The sequence below is a fragment of the Ambystoma mexicanum genome, chromosome 1p (assembly GCF_040938575.1).
Source record: "Ambystoma mexicanum isolate Mex_15411 chromosome 1p, UKY_AmexF1_1, whole genome shotgun sequence".
In the NCBI taxonomy this organism is placed as follows: Eukaryota; Metazoa; Chordata; class Amphibia; order Caudata; family Ambystomatidae; genus Ambystoma; species Ambystoma mexicanum.
In genome coordinates, this window is record NC_090921.1 from 1,388,177,274 (window position 1) to 1,388,192,137 (window position 14,864).

Below are 14,864 nucleotides of genomic sequence, written 5' to 3' on the forward strand. Positions count from 1 at the left end.
CAGGGCATGTAGTCAACAGAAAAGGGATATCCGTTTGGCAGGTTTCCCCTTTTTGCAGATTCAATTTTCTTTTTGCCATTTAAACATTAAAGCGCAGTCCTCATTGTACCAAAAACGATTACTTTGCATGCGTTCAAATGCAAGAAAAGCCAACGAGTCCTTACCACCATATTAATATCGTCAAGTCCTCGTTGGACTGTTTGGTACGAACCGTTTAACCAAAAAATAAACACAAAACGTGCATCTCGATATTCAACCAAAACAGTCAAGTCGGGGTGCAACGCTCAGCTTAACATGCTGGCGTGAGCATCCCTTCCAAAATTCATCCTGTATGTAATATTAGCGAGAAGTATGTCATCTTGTGGGGTTTATGATGGATATTGTGGGATCATGATTTGTTTGCAAACTGGATTAATGGGCTCCAGTTGCTTAAACGGTGTCATCCCATCATGCAGTGCCCCTTCAATTTTGCTCATGGCAGCTTCAAACCACACCCGTGCCCACCACTCCATGTCAGGTGCTGCTGCTTGGACCTTCCAATGCTTTGCTATCACTAAGCGCGCCGCTACTAGACGGTGGGTGATCAATCTAGAACCTCTAGCTACCAGTTTGTAATGCCCCTGCAAATCCTCGTTTCCCAAAAGTAAGACCAGTCCATTTCCAGTTCAAATCCACATATTTCCTTAATTTTTGCCACCACTGCACCCCCAAACCCCTGAATCTGGGGATAAACCCACCAAAAAAGGAAAAAGGAGCCAGGAGTTGCTCCGCATCTCCAGCCACTGGTGGGAGGGCAGGGTTCATCCCATGTTAACACTCCAGAATAAGATACCAGCAGCCTAGTAATTTGAAGCTATTCTCCTTATGCTTCACTGCATGGGATGTTTTGCCTGCTCTGGTACAACATGTACCAGGTCACCTGCCTATGTCTTTTTCTCATCTGGTCTAATATCTAGAAGGGGGCTTGAACCTGGTAGCCACACTCGTCAGGACCACCCAGTGCCTTAGCTGTATATATCCATCTCTATCCTGCTCCCCAACCATGTAGGCCTATCTGCATTGTTTAAATGTGAGAGGTTGGTTATCCCTAGACAGCTGGCCCAGTCTGTGTAACCCACCCTTGGTCCACTGGAGAAACCTGTGTTGAACCTTGGAGAATTCCCTATTCCCCCAATACCTGTCATAGGAGATGGAAAGGTCATTGTAGCATTCCGTTGCGCAGCTTTGTCCCAGTACTCCATAGTAGCTGTAGATATCGGGAGTTCCTCTTTCCCCTGTTTCGCGTCTTTGGGGAATACCAGCACTATTGATGCAAGGGAGCTCCCAATGTGTGTTCAATATCTGCCCAATGTTTCGGGATTTGCACTGTTGCTTGACTTTCCAGGAAAGGCGCTAGTTGAGCCGTGTAGAGGTAATATTCAATATCTGGTACTGCCAGTCCTCCTGCTCCCTTAGCTGCCATAAGCGTGTGCCTGGCCACCCTCGGAGATCTCATTGGACCAAAATCTAAAAACATGTGCCTGCAAATCCTTTAACACCGCCCTGGGGATCCAAATTGGTAGAGCTTGAAATGTATAAAGTAGGCGCAGCGGTAGGGTCATCTTAACTGCTGTTCTTCCTAACCAGGAGATTTCTGATTCCCCTGTCCCCGCCCCCCTCCTCCCCCGCCATCTGAACCCGCCCCCCCCAAATCTCAACTCTTCATGCTTGGTCCCAGCAAATAGCGGAGAGATGAAAACCGCGTATAAGTCGGGGTAGTGTGCTTTTAGATGGATACCCAAGTACTTCAGGGATCGCAAAGCCCACAAGAATGGGACAGTTGTCTGCAATTGCTCGATTCTCTGAGGTGTTTTTTATATATTAAGTATCGTAGATTTTGTGTGATTGCTCTTGAAACCAGATACCCTGTGAAACCTTTCCAATAACGATGTGGGGCAAGGTGATCTGGGAATCCCGCATATAGTGCCAGTTTGTTGATGGCCCGCTATGTTTATCCTGCAAATATCCCCAGAAGAGAGACCAAGACGAGCCAAGGGCTCCATCGACAAAGCAAATGGGAGCAGGGATAAATGGTATTCTTGTCTGATCCCTTCCGCAGATGGACTGGGTTCGAGAGGACCCTGTTCACTTTAATCCGAGTGGATGGGAGCACAAAGTTTGCTAGTATGAATTTGAGGAACCTTGTCCCAGAACCTACCAATACCTTGGATAAGTACGCCCAATCTATGCGATCAAATGTTTTTTCAGCGCCCATCGACAGTAGGGTCAATGACTGCCTATGTTGTCGTGCCCAGGTCGTAATATCCACTGTGAGCTAAATATTATCGCACGCTTAGCAGCCCAGAACAAACCCTGTTTAGTCCCCCACTGGTACCACAGGAAACAGTGGCCAAGCGTGCCGTCATAAACTATATATGAGAATCACAATTAAGGACCGTTATTGATCGGAAAGAGGAACACAGAGTGGGATCCTTGCATGGCTTCCTTATCAATGTAAGTGTTAATTCCCCCATAGACGGTGTAATGGACCCTGTTTCAATGAATGAATTAAACTGCCATACGAGGGGACAGTTGAGAATTTTTTATTAAAGGGCTTTGTACCCGCTTGTGACTGAGGCTTTGTTTGGTGGGAGCGAGCAAATGGCTTGGACAACCTCTACTGTAATGGGCATGTCTCATTTTTGTTTGTCTGCAAAAGCTAGAGGGAAGCCAGGCCTCTTGGATAAATGCATTCTGCTGCAAACTTTCGAGAGTCCACTGTGAACAGATCTGTACAATATTTGCATTTTAGCAGGCTCATCGTAGCACAGTAGATCTTGCCCACCAATCGCAGCACTATTCTGCTGGGCCTGAAGTTTATAAACCAGCATCCGCAAGACCTTATTGGATCTGCTATAGTAAAAAATGCTTTGTGCGGAGATAATTTATGGGAAATGTCATCCGCCCACAGTGCTTTTAGTTCCGCCCTTGCTACCTTCAGTTGTCTATAGGTTCTTTTAGCCCCATCACTCTTATACTGGGTTTCCCACTCCCAAACTCTTTACTCAGCTCAGGTTTGCTGGGCGGTGAGGATCCTCTTCTGGGCTGCGGCTAGGCTAATTAACTGCACCACCCCTAGAGTGGGCTTGAGAGCCTCCCATACTCGCACCACAGAGAACTCCCCTGTGAGATTTTTCTGGATATACTGGTTTATCCTCTCAAACTGTGGTGCATATGGCGGAATCTGCTGAACCCCGCTAATAGGGGCTGGGATACTAAATAAATAGTTGATTCTGGAGTAGCTGCAGTGGACATGGGGGGTGGGGGGGGAGAAAAATTTGAATAGTCGCGATGTTGGGGGTGAAGGTGTCCCGATACATCTACCAATTGCATGTCTGCCATAGCCCTCTTAAGGAAAACAGTCTGTTACTTCAGCAGGAGTTGACGGGTGAGATCTGTTTTTGTTCCCCATCTAGCACTGCATTAAAACCCCAGCCAATCACAAGTACCCCCCCCCCCCCGAACCCTAAACTGCCCTATGCGTAGGAATAATTGTGCATGAAGTTGACCCTGTTGCTGATTAGGCCCGTACACAGATACCAGGGTGAGATCCCTACCCGAAAAACATATGTTCAGCCCAATAAATCTACCACAGGCACCTTTCATCACGCTCACCTGTTCAAAATGCAGAGAGCTGGATATTATAATTGCGACGCCCCCGCCTTTTTATGAGAGGAAGAGACAAAATATTGGTGGGGAAACCCGTGGGATCGCAACCTCGGCCAGTCCCACTGCAGGAGATCGGTCTCCTGGCGCATCAGCCTTAAGATCTGCCAACTTGGAGAGCACACTCTCTTCCTTGGGGAATTTACCCCCTGGACACTTAGTGACACGATTTGCACATCAGCCAGAGTAGTGTTTTAGCTGTCTGCTAGTTTCCCCACAATCGAGCAATAACATAAAAATCGGCTATTCCGCTCCCCCATCCCTCCTGCCAGTGAAGCTCCTTTCCAGTTTCGGCCTACAAGAGAATGTACCCCCATGCTTCAAACACCTCACACACTGCACCAAAAACAATAATGGAAGAAAGAGAAGAAAAAATAAATGGGAACAAAAACAATCCTGTGTGGGGCAAACATCAGGTCAAACTACCTGATCGAAGGCACGCGCTCCTAATGCCCTTATAATTGTACTCCATTTCAAACTGTGATCGCTTAAAGCAGCCTCCACAACAACATTAATTATATCACACATGCAGACCTAGCAGGCATAATACATCTGTCGTACTGGTCAGTCCTTTAAAGGCAGAACTCCTCCTCCGCGTGGGAGCGCTCGTCATGCGGGGGCCTCCGAGTCCCTACTCCTCTCCATCCTGTCCAGCGAGGGCCTCAGGCGGTCCCTGCTCCTACTTTTCCTTGAGCATGCATGGGACCTGGTAGCTGCAAGGGTCTGATAGGGTCCCGAATCCAGCAGATGTATGTCCGCTTCTGGTATCTTCGCAGTTCCACCGCTGCCCCAAGATATTCAAACTGATGCTGGAACCCATTCAGCTTGAACAGAATACTGAACTGGTACCCCCACCTACAGCAAATTCCTTTCTCCGATAACCAGTCAGTGGTCTCATCTGTGCATTTGAATGGTTCCTTGTGAAAGGTCCTGACAGTTGGAGAGGCCCCCTTATACTCCAAGCTCTGCATCCCTCTAATCTTTTGGAAGACCAGGTCTTTAGTTTTAAAGAAGTGAACCCTTGCTAGAACACTGGGTAGGAGATTATGCTTTGTCTGAAAATTTGAATATACCTTGTGTTCAATTGGATCTCCAAGTATTTCATAGAAAACTCACGAACGTACTCTTCTAGATCCTGGTCCTTAATCTCCCTTGGTATTCCTCTGACTCAGACATTGTTTTTACAGGACCTGTTTTTGTTTTTACAGGACCTGTTTTCAGCTCTTCGTGCCTCTCCTCTGCAGCGTTTCTATAGGCCTTCAGCGCTGGCTACAGCTGGTCGGAGTTCGTCTGGTTGCAGAAGGTGGACTCTGCTCCCCCAGCCGGGCTTCATTCTGCTGCACACTGAGTCAATTCCTGAAAGGAGCCCTTTAATTCCTGCAGGGTTGAAGCCATTTCCTTTTATATCAATTGGAGCAAGCAGACAATGTCTCCCTTTGTGGCCAGCTGTGCGTCTTCAACTGCAGCTGGCGTCCGAGTCGAGGCTGGCCTCGGTTGTTGGAGTATCTCCTTAATAGAGGTCCTCGTAGTGGCGTGGGTCTGCTTTCCGTTTCACACTTCTCTGGCAGCGAGTCTCTGCAACAGGTTTCTGCCCTCTGTTATGCTCACCCCTCCCTGCGCCTCCGGGGCCGCAGGACCATCAATGGGCTCAACGCTCACCAGGGCTCTTCCGGCAGCTGCCATTTTCCCTGCACTTCGGCTCTTCAGGCCTGTGCCCGATTCGGGGTGAAAACCAGATTCCCAAGACCGGAGACTCCAGCTGCCAGTTGACCAGGTAGTTGGACCCACATGCACAGTTCTGTGAGTTCAAATCGGAGTATTATGAGGCTATCATCACCGCTCATGCTTCTAAGAGCTCATGAGGATCACACCGCCATCAGCCTCCAGCCAGGCCTCACCTCCTCATTCTATTTAATAAAAATACCAGGGCTCTGCACCCTTGCCAGATGGCAATTCCTCACGAAGAGAGCTTGCACAATTTATCTATTGCCCCTTGTCATTACAACCCTTGCCACGTATTTTGAGTACCTCTGACTATAACGTAATTTCTTCTGTTTGCATGGTCTGTTCCTCCCGCCACATAATAGTACAAAAACATACCCATCCATTCACTCCGTAACCCATTACCCGGCCAACCACAGTGAAACCGTGAGTTAACTACCCGCACCCGAGAACTACACAAGTCAGGAACCCCCCTCCACCCACCCCCATCTTCAACTCTGTCTTATGCAGACACACCAGCTAACCTATAAAAGCCCTTGATGGCACCGCCACCGCCAGATCTTAACTGACCTACAAAGACACAAGCCCACAGAGTGCACTCCACTGTCGCAGCAGAAGAGAACAAAACTCGACACCATCCAAACCAGACAAGGTCCTAGAGGTGGGCTAAAGCCCCTATAGCCCAATCTCTGATTTATTCTACCACCAAAGATCCCAAGATACCCCGATACAGAGCTGGACGCCGCCAAAGAGAAACGGAACAAAGAACAATCCGACCAGATACACGCCCGCTTCCTACAGAAACCGCAGGAAATTCAGAACACACTCCAGCCAACGAAATAAACATCACAAGAAAAGAAAAATCTCTATATCTAACACTGTACCTCGCACCTTGACAACTTAACACTGACACGTCTAGGCATGCCAAAAACCCACCGGAACACATCAGAAAAAGAGAAGATCCGACAAAAGAAAGGAACTAAACCAATGCCCTCACCCCTCATATCCCAAAAACACAAGGGCACTGGGGATCAACCACATCAAAACATAGAAGATGAAGAAGCAGAACAACTAATCATCAACCCGGCAATCAGTCTAACAGATTGTTTCAGCGAGGAAGTAAACTATACGGAGCACCATCAATTTGTGACAAAAACACAGAAGAACTCAAACAGAACAACCACAAGACAAAGCTAGGATCAAAAAACGAATAGAACTGTGTCAAAAAGATCCACTGCAACCTAATAAACGCCAGATCAATGTCCAAACATGCCACAGAGATTTTTGACCTCCAGTGCGATGGGGGGTATCGACATCTTATTTATAACTGAAACATGGCTAGACGACCACTACTAAACCACATTGCATAACTGCATCCCCGACAACTTCAAGTGGTCACAAGCAAACGGGAAAAAGAAAGGAGGAGGACTGGCGATCGCGTACAAGAAACACCTGAAAATCAAAACTGATGAAGCACTAAACATCAAACTGCGAATCCCTAATCTTCACCTGACAGCAAATCCCAAGACAAAACTCAAATTTGTTTTTACACGGACCACCAATTTCCCTGAAGCAATCGCCCACCTAGCCATCGAGCAGGAACACCTGATAATCTTGGGAGACTTTAACATCTGGTTTGATGAAGAAACTGCTAATCTGCAAAAATCACTAGCCAAGCAACTGACAATGAAACTTCATCAGCTAGTCAAAGGAGCAACCTACATGGTTTGACATGCGCTAGACGCAATCTTTGACAACACAATCCTTGTCACCATGACGCCGCCATTACAGAACCTCTGGAGCGACCACCTCATCATTCCCTTTGTGATCACGCTGCCCACGACAACAGCCAAACATGACAAACTACCAACTATCATGAAAAAATACTGAAGGGCATCAAAACTAGAATTTAGCAGAACAACTAGGAGTCAACAAACCAAAAACGACCCTGGACTAATCTGACATCAATAGAAAAACAGAACTACTTCATAAATGGATTGCCGGAAACAACGGGGTCTCCAAGGAAAAACCTTTCACCCCATCATGCAAAAGAGCGACGGCAAGATTGTTCACCCCCACCACTGTGCCATGAAAAGGAAAAACGGGAAGCTCAAACTAGAATGGAGGGGGAAAAAACGATCAGGTGAAGAAACTACAACTCCAGCGACACCTCCACTCACAAAAAGGAAATCCATAAGGCCAAAAAGAAATACGACAACAATCGCCAAAGTCCCCAACACCCAAAAAGAACTGTTTCAGATCATAAACGAAATGAGAGCCTCCTGGCTACAACCCATTGATACCTTCACTGAAACTATGCAATGACCTTGCAGACCACTTCAAAAACAGAATCACCACCATCCAACACATCATACAAAGCAGACAAGCTACTACAACATGCAACCCATCCAACCACCCAAGAATCATCGGAATAAATTTCCCCCAAATATCTGCTGCGACATTCATCAAGCTGGTAAGCAATAGCAACAAAGCAGGCTCCCGCATTGGTCCATGCCCCCAGATTTACACAAATCAATCCTGACACAAGGAACTCCTATGGAATACTACAGAAACCTTTTCAACCAATCACTTTCAACAGGGAAAGTACAGTGATCATTCATAGCTGCATACATCAAGCCGCTCCTCAAGAACCCAGCTGGAAATGTGTAGGATCTCTCCAACTACAGACCCATCTGCAACATTCCGTACCCAGGGAAACTACTTGAGACATACATCTATAAAATAATTCAAGAATTCATAGAAGAACACCAACTGTTGGCCCAAGCACAAGTAGGCTTCAGACCTATGAGAGGAACGGAAACGGTACTGCTTTCAATCTGGGACGATCTAAAGACTAATGCAGACTCGGACCAAAGCACTCTGGATCTCTCCGCATCGTTTGACAGTCAACCATGAAGTACTCATTAGGAGACTGGAAAAAATGGGAATCACAGACCTAGCCCTGCTATGGATGAAATCCTTCCTAAACAAGCAAAACAGAAACCATATGGATCAAAATTTTCAATCTGCTACAAGGTAATCCACTTGTGGAGTACTACAAGGATCCTCCTTCTCCCCATTGCTCTTCAACATATACCTGATGCCGCTAATCAAACTCATTAAAAAACACGGCCTCACATGCTACAACTACGACACACAGATTGTATACAAGATACACAGAAGGAGAAGAAAAGAGAACGCTGAAAGACTGCCTACAACAGTCCTAAAACTGGATGAACACAAACAGCCTCAAACTCAACCCAGGCAAAACAGAAATGATGATCATCGCTAAAAGTGGGAAAAAACAACCACTACATCCCATGGCCGATGGAACTGGGAACAGCACCGACTCCATAACGATAGTAAAGAACCTGGGAGTCTTGATGGACAACGCATAACACTTGAGCCGCAAGTACGCTATAATCAAATGTATCTTCCTGCTACACGCAGTAAAAAAGGATCCTACCGTTCCTCTCTTTCACCCACAAAACACTCACCATCACACTCGTGTCCAGGTCAAAACAATGTGCATAAAGCACAGAGCAGTCTGAGCAGAGGTCCTAAAGAATAAAATAAATCTGCCATCCGACAAGATCACGCAGATCAAACAACATTTGCTTAGAACCAAAACCATACAAAAAATAAAATTCAGAGGATCATCTTTCTCACCTGGCAGGTATAACCTGGAATGACCTACAAAGAAATGTACGCAACATAAGGGATCATCTGGAGTTCAGACAACTACTCAAAACATGGCTCTTTGCTCCAGAAATGGGAGGAAACATCTAGGAAACCTAGACGCAAAGGGAAAGATGAAAGCTCTGGAGGAAACCATGACCCCTAACTTAGTCATCAGTTATCAAAAACGGGGTCAGGTTGAGGGGGGGCACCGCCTACCTATATCCACATACCACTAATCATCAAAGGAAACTTGGATAAGGACCCCCAACCAGATGGGCAGAGAGGGGCCAGAATCATCTAACCACAACATTGTCACCCGCAGCGCGGGGGAACCAGCGTAAACCAGCTAGGTACACACAATACTAGTCACACAGAGGAATACTCCCAGTGCTCAACATGCTTGCCAACTATGCACAGAAACTAAAACACAGGACAACCATAGAAGTTGAGCACAGAAACGCAAAGACAGAGGTAAGAAACCAATCAAAAATGTAAAACCTGCTAACCCAACAAGCTCAATTTTCTGAATACACCTCTCATACAGAAACTCGCACAATCGCGCCTCTGCACAGCAATCCGCATGCACTTCACCGCACTGCAACAGACTAATAAGCTCTGAAATCTCTCCATTGGCTCCCAGTGGATGCAAGGTTTAAGTTCAAAACCTTCTGCATTGTCCACAAGGCTTTCTGGGGCCAAAATACCTTCAGCTATCCCTCCACAAATACCTCCCCTCTCTAGCTCTTCGCTCCTCTACCTCAAACTCCCTCAGGGTCAGTCGTTTTTCAAAGAAACGAGCTTGGGGTAGATCTGCCTTTGGCTTGGGCCTCCCTCTGGAACAGCCTCCCTGCCTCTGTGAAACTTGAGAACCATCTCCGGTTTAGGAAGCAACTCGGACCTTCCTCTCTGTTTCTGCCTTCGCCCCCTTCTCCCCTGATGATCTGTTCTCACTGCACCGTGCACCTGGCCACCCTCTGTCCTCCGGGCCCAGGTACCTGCTCGTCCTGCCACCCTCCCGCATTGCCTCCGGTCCACCCCTTGCACCTTGCACTGGGGTCTGTATCTGTACCCATTCAGCCCCCCACCCCCTTCCTGCACTTATCAGACCTACCCTGTCTGCTGCCTTAAATCCAGCACTTGCCGGCTGCCCTACCACTGTTTGTTGCATGTATTATTTATCCGTTTCTCCTTTGCTCCGCACTTTTCACTTCACCTCCCATCCATGCACTTTTCCCCTCTCCCTCTCCCATGCACTTGCGTGTTCTCAATGTAACTGGGCCTAGTAAGATCGTTGTTTTGTTCTCCCCTGTTCCCCTCCCTTTCCTTGTCGCGCTCTGAAACACTTGAGTATGAGCGCAATCGAAATAAAATTTCAATTCACAACAGTCTTGCACAACAGCACATGGGGATTTGGCACCAACCCGAAAACCACACTTAAGCTCAGCTAATGGTGCAAACCGAACTGACAACTCTCACTGTCCTATTCCCACTACTAACTCCCTTTCCGTTCCATTCCCCTTTTTTCACAATCTCCTTTTCAGATCCACTAGAGTGCCTGGGGACCATTGTAGTGGTGACGGTGTGCGGTACAAATAACTTTAAACCACTAACTGTTTTATCAACAGAGCCACAACACAAACTTCTGTATCCTCTAGTCCAGTGTCTTGTATCGCGACACCTTCATCAATCTGCAGTTGCGCATCCTCCCTCCCATCAATCCATTTTCTCTTCCTTACTGCTCTCATTCACGCCAAATACCCTGTCACAGCTACTTTTGAGGACTGCCGATAGATTTTTTTTGTGTGTTTTTAAATACATTATTCTTATTCCATGTCTACTTGCACAGCAGGGAATGCTGTGTGTGCCAAAGTAAATGTTCTGCACTTACAGATTTTGAATACACTAGCTTGTTTCTGTAAATGAAGCCCAATTGAACTTTGAGGACTGGTCTTCAGAAGGATATTGTTTGTTTGGTCTTGTTGTAGATAACTGTAGTCTCAAACACACTCTCGTTTAATAAACACTCAGATTCCTCTTTGAGAAGGTATATGGGAGGTTAGAGGGGACCATGTGCTTCCTCATGAAAAGGAGTGTTTGCCCAATTAGTTTGTGGTGGTAGGATTAAAAAAATAAAAGATTTAAAGCTTCAAGAATACGTCTGTATATTTTATGGGACCCCATTGAGGCTATAAATCTGCTGCCTGGCTGTTAAGTAGATTCCATTCAGACCGATTAATTGCGTAATGCTTCCTATGTTCATTCTAGTACGGGTTCACTATAGTAGAACTCCAGTAGGGCTTGCATCCTTTTGTGTCCAACACATTGATTACTTGCAAGAACCAACGTTGAAATACATATTATTAAATCGGAGTGCTAGTACTGTTCAGAAGAAATCTTCGTGTGTTAAGCACTGTTTACAGAGATCTCTAATCCTGTGCCAGATCAGTCCCAAAATTGTGTCAAGGATAAACCTGTTTGTTTTGTATACTTTGTAGATGGCAGCACTTTGCTACAAAGCAACACGCCTGCATTATTTCCCTCTGGCTATACAAGCAAACCTACAGCATCAGTACTTTTAGAGCTCTCTTCCTCCTGAAGAGATGTAAGCATTGGGCAGCAACCCCCACAATGAAGAGCACAAAGATAGTGTTGAGGCTCATGTTTGGCTTTACTACAAGCCGATGTAGCAATCGGATAGTTTGTCTATTATCTCATTGTAGCTTACTCGACTGTATTCTGTGAACGTTTGCCCTTTTGCATTCTGGTGAAACTGTTTGAGCCATCGCCTGATTTTTCAAATGTTTTTGTTTAGGGGGCATTTGATTGCAAGGGGTCCTAAACCGAAAATGGCCGACCCAATATTACAAGCCTCGGGGACGCTTATTTCCAGATCTGCTTTTTTTTTTTGTCACAAACTGTTTTTGTACTATTTCAAACGTTCTTCAGCACATCATGCATAAAATCTGCAAGTTTGTGTTGGGCGCGTTTTACCTTTTTAAAATGGAAGACCATGCAATGGAAAATCCAGATGAGATTGTTTAGGCTTCCATCAATTAATATTCTGGAATTTGTATACTTCCTCAATGAAGACGATATAAGCTTAACTCATTCAGCAATAGCATAACTTTCTGCTGTACTTTTTTTATTTTTTGGGGTTTTTACATGTTTGAGCTGTGACATTTTTGGGACTTTTCCCAGTCAGTCTACAAAACCGGGTATTATTTCACGAAGGTTAAACGTGGACCAATATTTACACCTGGCTAAATAACCAGTACAGGAAAACAGTTTATCAAGCACAAACATTTCACACTAGATTCAGGTTCACTTCATAGTTAGCATGTGTGATCCTGAGCCACTCCTTCTGTTGCAACTGCCAGTCCCTAAATGTTTCTAAATTGTCTGCCCCTAAAAGTGATTTCGGTCTTTGAGGGCACTTTTATTTTTCTTCTTCTAAAATCTCTCAAGTTTTATGTGAAGAATCCTACGGATCCCTCACTGAAACCTTGCCTAATGTCTCCTCCCAGGAGGCCAGGGGGAAGGTAGACTCTTCCTGATTCCAAACCTGGGGTTGGTGTACTCCGAGAGGATAGAGATGGGCCCAGGGTGGTGAGGAGGTTCCGTGGGATGAGACACAGTATTTTTCTTCTGACAAGATTTTTACCACTGTGCCTAAAGAGGTTATGGCTTATTGTCACTTTAATGTCTCAACCTCATGGCAGATAAGGTTGTGAACCCCATGGTTATAAAACCAGAACAACCTATACTAATGCATATATATTTTTTTTTTGTTGGTATCCCAAACTAAACACCTTCCTAAAACCCAAGGGTACAGTGTAAAGGATTATGGAAATGTCTTCACTAAACCATCTTCCTCTGATAGCTGATTCTCAGAGTCACTCTGTAAAAAGCATTAAGGGAATAGAATCTACCTTCATAAATTATGTAGAGGTGGAAAAACCTAACTTTAGCGGAAGAAACAAGTCCCAAAATCCAAGAGGTACTGAGACGAAGAGAACTGAAGAGGCATGTAGATGTAGTTGTTGGTCAATTAAGTCTAGTAGCCATTGCAGTAGTCGGGCCATTATGGCTAATGGCCCACACCTGAGACAGTTGTTGAACCTGTGGGACATAAGAGGCCCCAGCAGAAGAGTAGAAGGACCAGGAACGAGAACTGGAAGGCTGTAGTAGCAGTAGTCGAGGAGAAACACAAGGCTGGCAAATCACAAAGACGTGTAACGGAAGGGACGCCGGAACGTGGAGATGGAAGATTTCACCTGCAAGTTCTGAGAGTTCTGTTCTCCCAAAACCTGAATAGCAGAAGACTTGCTGGAGGCTGAGGTTTCCCCATGTGCGCCTTGTTGCTGTGATTGCAGAGTGGTAAATGTGCAGGAGACTATGGCCAGAAGCAGAAGTCAAGCCGAGGGTCTCGGTAGGAAAGGAAATCAAGTGGCTGAACCAAAGACCCCTGTGCTGGAGAGGGGTGAGGGTCCCCAGCGAGGTAGAAGTGGTTGGGGAAATCGACGGTTGACCGAGACAATTCATCATAACCAGGATTACTATTGGTGCCATTTCTTTTTCTGGAAATTGGAAGGGGGTATCTTCATCCAGGATTAAAGAGTTGTTGCTAGTGGATTTCTGTTGGTTTAACTATTTACTTTGAACTTTTAAGAGCTAGTTCAAAACCTTTCTTTTCTTTTCCTTTGAACATTTTTTAAATTGACTTGGGGATGGGACCTTATCCAGGACAGGAGAAGGCCATTCAGCCAGAATTAATATTGTTTCTTATATTGTTTTGCTATACAATTTTCTTTGTGTATTTGTTTCGTGTGAATGCCAGTTTTCCCATGTTAAAATGTTTCCCTAGGGTTGAAACTAGGTAGGGAATTCCTCTAGTGTAGGGCAAGCAAGCTTTTTTCTTTAATAAAATGGCATATTGTGAGAAATCTACAAGCAGTTGTCCGCCTCGCATTACTGACCCCTCACATTTGGCTATAGCGTTGCATCATATTGTAGCGTCCATTTGATATATTACAAAAGTCATGTGTTTCTTTGCTCACTAAAACTTGAAAACCATGGCCCTCTTCTAATCTCTGTCTAAATACAGATACGTGCAGCTTCCTAGCAGCTTCTAATTCGTACCTGCTATCTGTTATGGTTGCTTTCCTGTATCCATGCTCGAGCAGCGGTCGAAGTGGACAGGAGCGGTGCTCCTCTACTTTTAAATCAGTTTTACAGTTCCTATACTTTTATTTTAAAAAGAAACCGTTCCAGAACTGTTTAGTGTAGGAAAATGTAGGAAGAAGTTGAAACTTGCACTACACTAAACGTTCCCTTAAACAGCAGGTGCATGTGTTTGGGGGTTTGTATTGTGCGTGGGAGGGGGCGTGGTGATGGTGTTGGTCAGGAGTGGGTACAGGCCAGTAGGGAACATAGTTCCACTACTTCTTTTCGTACACTTTGACCACTGTGCTCGAGCCACTTTTATGTTTGGTGAGACAGCTAATTCGAGTTCTGTGTCTGAGTATTTGTCTTTTTCATACAGCTACTGATCTGTGCCCATAATCTATACTTGAGCCGATACCCCATCTTGTGGCTGTTATTGTTAAGAAGTGATATAGGCCTATGCTAGAATCAAAGTACCCTGATCGCTCACTGCTAATGTTGTCCTTGAAACTTCTGATTCGAGTGGAAGGATTATGGATCTTTCTTGGTTTCGAAGATGTCTGGGCCCCAGTCCCCAAAATTCAGACTTTAAA

At 45.5% G+C, this 14,864-nt stretch overlaps 1 protein-coding gene across 1 annotated transcript in view; it reads left to right on the forward strand.

The window, feature by feature from the left end:
• Positions 1-14,864, forward strand: part of C1PH16orf87 (chromosome 1p C16orf87 homolog) — a 203,619-nt gene that overhangs the window by 46,019 nt on the left and 142,736 nt on the right. The window lies entirely within an intron of this gene.